The sequence below is a fragment of the Rutidosis leptorrhynchoides genome, chromosome 7, assembly GCF_046630445.1.
Source record: "Rutidosis leptorrhynchoides isolate AG116_Rl617_1_P2 chromosome 7, CSIRO_AGI_Rlap_v1, whole genome shotgun sequence".
NCBI lineage: Eukaryota > Viridiplantae > Streptophyta > Magnoliopsida > Asterales > Asteraceae > Rutidosis > Rutidosis leptorrhynchoides.
This window is the reverse complement of record NC_092339.1, coordinates 37,803,988-37,812,916: the sequence shown is the minus strand read 5'-3', so window position 1 is coordinate 37,812,916 and position 8,929 is coordinate 37,803,988.

Genomic DNA, 8,929 nt, shown 5'->3' with positions numbered 1-8,929 from the left:
GTTATTTACTTTACGCTTTAAATTACGTCTTTTATTTATTTTATATTTTACATTAGGTTTTAACTGCGACTAAAGTCTTAAAATCGACAAACCGGTCATTAAACGGTAAAAACCCCCCTTTATAATAATAATATTACTTATATATATGTTTGTATTTTTATAAAAGTAAACTAATATAGCGTTGAGCTTTGTTTAAAGATTTCCCTGTGGAACGAACCGGACTTACTAAAAACTACACTACTGTACGATTAGGTACACTGCCTATAAGTGTTGTAGCAAGGTTTAAGTATATCCATTCTATAAATAAATAAATATCTTGTGTAAAATTGTATCGTATTTAATAGTTTTTCCTAGTAAAATATAAACTATTTTATATACACCTCGCATGACATCAAGTATTTTTGGCGCCGCTGCCGGGGAACTATCTTAAAAGCCGGAAGCGCAACGCTAATATAAAAAAAAAAAGATTTTTTGTTTACTTTTATTAAAAATTCGTTTTTGTAAAAATACGTTTTAATTATTTAAAAAGAAAAACAAAAATATAAGCATTTTTAAGATTTTGTTAAATATTTAAGTTTTATAAGTTTCTTTATTTCTATTTTAGTTTATAAAAATATAAGTTTTATTTTAAAATCTTTTATTTATTTAAAAAACAGAAAACATAAAATAAAAAAAATAAAAAAAAAATAAAGAAAAACGCGTAAAAATTGAAAGCTGTCAACAGAATTTCTGAACCCCGCGACTCGCGGGGTTTTCTTCTTTAATTGCCGCAACTCGCGGAGCTTCTCTGACAGACGAACAGGAAGCCCTAATCGAGCATTAATTACGGTTATTATTAATTAATTATTATTAAAACCTAATTATTATTATTATTATTATTAGTTTTAGTTTTATTTTTACTTTTTATTTAATTTATGTATTTTGTTTAATTAGTTTTATTAAATTGTAAAATTAGTAGTTTTATTAAATAAATAATATAAAAATAATATTTTTATAAAAATTGTACTTTTTACAACTTTTTATATATTTTTATATTTTGTCCCTTTTTAATCGTTGTAGCGTAATATTTGTATTTTTTAGCTCATATTTAATTTTAAACTTAGTTTTTGCTATAGTTATTTTTACTCCTAGATTTTTAGGCTTTGCCGTAGAATTCCTTAAGTGCTTTTTCTTTAGACTAAGATTTAGGTGCTTTACAATTTTGCGACGCCTTTTTAAGTTTTAGTTTCTTTTTAAGTTATTTCCATTTGAGATTTAGTTTTTCCTTGTAAGCTTTAATATTTTTAGACCTTTTACTATGTACCAATTATCATTCCAATTAGTAATTTCAATTTGCGATTATAATTTTAAGTTAGTTGTAGTAATAAGGTTAGGTTAGTCAAGTATTTTTAAGTTTTTATAAGTTTCTTTTATTTTTCCGTCACCTTTTATTTTTCAACCATTATTTTTCCTTTTTCGATTTTTTTCGACGAACTCTTTTTCTCTCTTATTTCTCGCTATTCTAGTTTTTAGGACTTAGAATTTATTCTACTTCTTATCTAAATTTCTTAAAATTACGAAAATTTATTTTAAGTGGCTAAATTAATAGACATCAAAATTTTCTGGTTCGTAGTAATAGTTGGATTTGTACGTGGACCGGGTTATTGGAGCCAAATAGTCCTCAATTATATTGAGACCAAACGAATCCTGCCCCTCTGCTGCATCTTTTGGCTATTCGAAACGTGGGCAAAATCAGAAAAGTCTATTGATTGGATAACTTATTATAATTTTTCTTTCCTTTTAAAAACTAATAGGATATTCAGTGAATGCACCGAGCAAGACGTTTATCACCTTTTGTACGTTCACCACCTGTAACTAGATCAAGACATCGTTTAACAAATATAACCGCCGTTGATTTTTCTTTAGAATCGTCATCCATTCGACCAAGTACTTCAGTTCAAATTTCCGATAATCCATTTTTTTGAACCCAACCTCACAATTGAGAATCCAGAGAATATTCAGGAACGGTTCATAGATCCTGAACCATTAAACTTTCCTCCAGAACCACCAATCATTCAAACAGAGATTGTTGAGGAACGAACCATTAAATCAGAATCATCTAGTGATACCGATTCAACAAATTCAATTATGGAAAATCTGGAACCTTTAAGTATGGAAGACCGAATGAGAGCTAAACGCACTGGCCAAGGTCACGCAATTACTCATCCAGACATTAATGCGCCAGATTATGAAATCAAAGGACAAATTCTACACATGGTGACTAATCAATGCCAATTTAGTGGTGCGCCGAAGGAAGATCCAAATGAACATCTACGTACCTTTAATAGAATCTGCACACTATTTAAAATACGAGAAGTGGAGGATGAACAGATATATCTCATGTTATTTTCCTGGACTTTAAAGGGAGAAGCCAAAGATTGGTTGGAATCGTTACCTGAAGGGGCGATCGATACATGGGACGTTTTAATTGACAAATTTCTTAAACAATTCTTTCCTGCATCTAAAGCCGTAAGACTTCAAGCAGAAATTGTTACGTTCACACAGAAGCCAAATGAAACTCTATATGAGGCGTGGACAAGATATGGAAAGTTATTAAGAGGATGTCCGCAACATGGTTTAGACACCTGTCAAATAGTACAAATATTCTACCGAGGATGCGACATCACTACAAGAAAAGACATAGATATAGCAGCTGGTGGTTCTATTATGAAGAAAACCGAAACTGATGCTTACAAAATTATTGATAACACTGCTTCCCACTCACATGAGTGGCACCAAGAAAAAGATATCATTAGATCATCTAAAGCAGCTAGAGCCGATTCTAGCCATGACTTAGATTCCATTTCCGCAAAGATAGATGCTATGGAGAGACGAATGGAAAAGATGACTAAGGATATTCACTCAATACGAATTAGTTGTGAGCAGTGTGGAGGACCACATTTGACAAAAGATTGTCTCAATATTGAATTAACAATGGAACAAAGAGAGAATATTTCATACATAAACCAAAGGCCTGGAAATAATTATCAGAATAATTATCAACCGCCAAGACCAATTTACAATCAAAATCAGAATTATAACCGAAATATTCCATACAACAACCAACAAGGTCCTAGCAATCAACAAGTATCCAATAATACTTACAATCAGCAAAGACCAAATTTTCAAAATAAACCACCACAACAAACCGATGATAAAAAGCCGAATTTAGAAGATATGATGACGAAGCTAGTTGAAACTCAAACACAGTTTTTCACATCTCAGAAACAAACCAATGAACAAAATGCTCAAGCATTTAGAAATCAACAAGCTTCTATTCAAAATCTGGAACAAGAAGTAAGTAACCTAGCAAGGTTAATAGGTGAAAGAAAACCGGGAAGTCTACCTAGTGATACAAACGCTAACCCCCGGAATGAAACAGCTAAAGCTATTACCACAAGAAGTGGTACAACACTTAAACCACCTGAAATACCTGTAACTTCTGATGAAACTATTCCTACTCCACAAGAACCACAACCTGATCAAGATAAGGAAAAAGAACCGGTAGTTGAAAAGGTTAATGAAGATAACACAGTTAAGGATAAACCTTATGTTAAACCATACCAACCACCACTTCCTTACCCGAGTAAAATGAAGAAAGAAAAACTTGAAGCCGAGCAATCTAAATTCTTGGATATGTTTAAACAGATAAATGTAAATCTTCCTTTCATTGATGTGATTTCAGGAATGCCTAGATATGCTAAATTCTTGAAAGATCTAATCTCAAATAGAAAGAAAATGGAAGAACTCTCGGCTGTTACTATGAATGCTAATTGTTCAGCAGTGCTGTTGAATAAGATACCAGAAAAACTATCTGATCCAGGAAGTTTCACAATTCCATGTTTTCTGGGTAGTCTTAGTTCAATAGAAGCATTGGCAGACTTAGGTGCTAGTATAAATCTAATGCCGTATTCACTATACGCTAAACTAGACCTTGGAGAATTGAAACCAACCAGAATAAGCATACAACTAGCCGATAGATCAATAAAATATCCTAGAGGGATAATGGAGAACATGCTAGTTAAAGTTGGTACTTTAGTATTTCCAGTAGATTTTGTTGTTTTGGACATGGAAGAAGATTCTCAAGTTCCTCTCATATTAGGAAGACCATTCTTAAACACGGCTAAAGCAATGATAGACGTGTTCGGTAAGAAACTGACCCTAAGTATAGAGGATGAGAGTGTTACCTTTTCAGTTGATAGAGCAATGCAACAACCACAATCTGCAGATGATACATGTTATTATATTCAAACTATAGATGCACATGCAGAATTATTAAAAGAATTTCCAGAATTACAAGGAACAGGAGAATGTTCTTTAGGAGAAGGTAATGAACCAATTGATGAAGCTGAAATGTTAGCTACACTTATAGCTAATGGATATGAACCAACAATAGAAGAAATTCAAATGCTAAAAGAAGAAGACAGATATCGATATAAATCATCGATAGAAGAACCTCCGAAATTAGAGTTAAAGCCACTTCCAAACCATTTGGAATACGCTTATTTACATGGTGAATCTGAATTACCTGTAATAATATCGTCTTCTCTTACTGAAAATGAGAAATCACAACTCATTTCTGTGTTGAAAGCTCATAAACCAGCCATTGCATGGAAGATTCATGATATTAAAGGAATAAGTCCTTCGTATTGCACACATAAAATCCTTATGGAAGAAGGTCATAAAACGTATGTGCAACGCCAATGAAGACTAAATCCTAATATGCAAGATGTAGTTAAGAAAGAGATTATTAAACTGCTAGATGCAGGTTTGATATATCCAATTTCTGATAGCCCATGGGTAAGCCCAGTTCAATGCGTACCTAAGAAGGGTGGCATGACTGTCATTACAAATGAGAAAAATGAGCTTATTCCTACTAGGACTGTAACAGGATGGCGTGTATGTATTGATTATAGAAAATTAAATGACGCCACCAGAAAAGATCACTTTCCCTTACCTTTCATAGATCAAATGTTGGAAAGATTAGCCGGAAATAGTTACTATTGTTTTCTAGATGGATTTTCCGGATATTTTCAAATTCCAATAGCACCCGAGGACCAAGAGAAAACCACATTCACGTGCCCTTATGGTACTTTTGCTTACAAACGCATGCCATTTGGACTTTGTAACGCCCCTGCAACCTTTCAAAGGTGTATGATGGCGATTTTTCACGACATGATAGAAGAATGCATGGAAGTATTCATGGATGACTTTTCAGTCTTCGGTGATACATTTAAATCATGTCTAGTTAATCTGGAACGAATGCTAATTAGATGCGAAAAATCAAATCTAGTACTTAATTGGGAGAAATGCCATTTCATGGTTAAAGAAGGCATCGTTCTTGGACATAAAATTTCAAAAGAAGGAATTGAAGTGGATAGAGCTAAAGTAGATGTAATTGCTAAACTTCCACATCCCACCAATGTTAGAGGAGTTAGGAGTTTTCTAGGGCATGCCGGTTTTTACCGACGTTTCATAAAAGATTTTTCTAAAATTGCCACTCCTATGAATAAACTCCTAGAAAAGGATGCGCCATTCATCTTTTCAGATGAATGTATCAAATCTTTTAATATTCTTAAAGAAAAACTCACTAATGCACCGATCATGATAACACCAAATTGGAATCTACCATTTGAACTAATGTGCGATGCAAGTGATTTTGCAATGGGAGCCGTTTTAGGACAAAGGATTGAAAAACGATTTCAACCTATATATTATGCTAGTAAGACATTACAAGGAGCACAAACGAACTATACAACTACTGAAAAAGAACTCCCTGCTATTGTCTTTGCTTTTGACAAATTTCGATCATATCTCGTTCTAGCAAAAACGGTGGTCTATACCGACCATTCTGCTCTTAGATACCTATTTTCAAAACAAGATGCTAAACCAAGATTAATCCGTTGGATCTTACTCTTACAAGAGTTTGATATTGAAATCCGAGATAAAAAAGGAGCAGAAAATCTCGCCGCTGATCAACAGGAGGGCATTTGGAGATGAAGCTAGTAAAATTTTAAACCATTGTCACACAGGACCAACAGGAGGGCATTATGGGCCTCAACTAACAGCAAGAAAAGTTTATGAAGCTGGATTCTATTGGCCTACAATTTACAAAGACGCACACCTTCTTTGCAAATCCTGTGATGCATGTCAAAGGGCCGGAAAAATAAGTCAACGTGATGAAATGCCACAAAATGTCATCCAAGTATGTGAAGTATTTGACATTTTGGGTATTAACTTTATGGGTCCATTTCCAAAATCTCATAATAATCTATATATACTCGTAGCCATTGATTATGTATCTAAATGGGCGGAAGCACAAGCTCTCCCAACTAACGATGCACGAGTTGTAGTCAACTTTTTAAAACGTCTTTTTGCAAGGTTTGGAACACCGAAAGCTTTAATAAGTGATCGGGGTACTCATTTCTGTAATAATCAACTTGAGAAAGTTCTTAAAAGATATGGAGTAACTCATAAAATCTCCACCGCATATCATCCACAAACAAGTGGACAAGTTGAAAATACCAACCGAGCTTTAAAACGTATTCTAGAGAAAACCGTAGGATCAAATCCGAAGGAATGGTCCATTAAATTGGAGGATGCACTCTGGGCTTTTAGAACAGCCTACAAAACTCCAATTGGAACCACACCTTTTAGACTTGTTTATAGAAAAGCATGTCATCTTCCAGTAGAAATTGAACACAAAGCATTTTGGGCTTTGAAAACATGTAATCTTGATTTACATGAAGCCGGACGTCTACGATTAAGTCAACTAAACGAATTAGAAGAATTAAGACATGAAGCATACGAAAATTCGTTAATCTATAAAGAAAGAACGAAGAAATGGCATGATAAAAGAATCAGAAGTTCAAAGGAATTTAAAGAAGGAGACAGAGTTCTTCTTTTCAATTCACGATTCAAGCTATTTCCTGGAAAATTGAAATCAAGATGGTCTGGACCATTCATAGTCAAAAGAGTTTTCCCATACGGAACGATAGAATTGATAAATTCAAATGGGATTGAATTTAAAGTTAATGGTCACAGAGTTAAACATTACATACATAGTCCGATGGAAGTCGACAACGAAGTTAATCACAATTTCGACACCACAGCTAACTAAGTGTGGGGAGAATCAAGTCTTTAAAAGATAATATGTATTTCTGTTAGAGTTAGATTGTCTGTTTTCGTGTAGTTCTCGAAAATGGAACCCGAATGGTCTTTCCCTAGCAGACCCTAAAGAACTAGTCTTCTCCCCCCATTCTGAATTTTTATTTTTTTTAGGTTTTTACGAAATGAAGACTGCCTGTGAACTAAACCATGGTCTAATGCTACACGCTTTGATCACTAAACGTAATAATGACATACTACCGAGCGAATTAGTATCAGTAATCAGAGAAAGAATGGACGGAGTTAGAAAAGAATCCAGATGCGAAGATAATAAGTTACAATTTGGTAAAGGAAAATCAAAATCCGCAGCGAAAAGAAGAGCACGACACCTAGAACGATGTCACAAATAAAATGGTCACATGGAGGTAAATGTTCAAATAATCAAACCTATTCAAACACCGAATTTGTTACTTTATGCAGAGACGGACCGTTCATATGTTTAGAAGAAAAGACACTGAATGCTCGGGGTTACGCCTATGCAGCCATGGAAAACCAATTAAACCGACTATCTTATGAATGGAATAGATCATATAACTAAGAAATCTATTCCACAGGTATGTCTGTACAGTTTTTATTTTTATTTTTATTTTTAACCTTTTGATAATAAACGCTAATTTGTTCGCTAAAAAGTATTAAATTGGTATTGAATAAAATTAGGTTTGGCGACCGAAATTATTGATATCATTCAAAAATTTATTACATCACTGCGAAATTTAACGTTTATTCTTAAGGTATAAATATCTTTAATCAATCAACCCAAAATATTTCAAAAATTCGTCATGAGTTAAATTAGGTTTTGGAACCGAAATTACTTTACCGAAAAGAGGGGCGCATATTTTTGATAATATTTGATTGATTAAAGTGGGATAAAAAGACAAAAAGATTTTTAATTTTATTTTTACCATGTTTTTAATCTTAATATTTAAATCTTAAATTAATATTGTAAACTTTGGAAAAACAATATATTTAAAATTGTAAATATTTGAAAAATTAATATAAGTTTGATATGAATTTATAAATTTTTAAATTAAGTTTGGTGTGAATTTTTAATTTTTAAAATATGAAATTTTAATTTTATGCATTTCAAATTTTAAGTTTGGTGTGAATTTTTAATTATTAATTTTTAATTTTGAATTTTATATTTAAGTTGTGTGAATTTAAAAACAAAAATTTACTTTATCTCATTAAGTTAAGAATATGATTTTTAAAATTCGTCGTAAGTTGAAGACTAGGTCTTTGAACCGAAATTGCTTTACCCGAGGGAGGGACGAGAACTTTTATTTTCATTATTTTTAATCTTATTGAATTAAAGTATGCCAAAAAACATTGAAAAAACCCAAAAATCTTAGCTTTTAAAACAATCGCTACAAAAAGACAAATTTTAAAATTTTGTCGAAGGACGGACTAGGACATCGATCCGAAACGACCTCGTCCTAAATAACAAAGGAAACAAAATTTTAAAATTAATTACTTAATTGTTTTAATAAGTTATTGATTAAAAAAAAAAAATATCAAACTCCGCGACTCGCGGAGTTTGAAGTACAAAACCTCCGCGACTCGCGGAGGGACCAAAACCCAGAAAAAAAATAAAACGCAAAAACAGATCAGTTTGCTCCCCCACACACAAAAACACTGCGAAACACAGCGAAAAAAGACCCGAAAAACCCGAGAAAAAACCCCAAAAATCCCAATTTTTAACCGTTAATCACCAAATCTTTTGCTA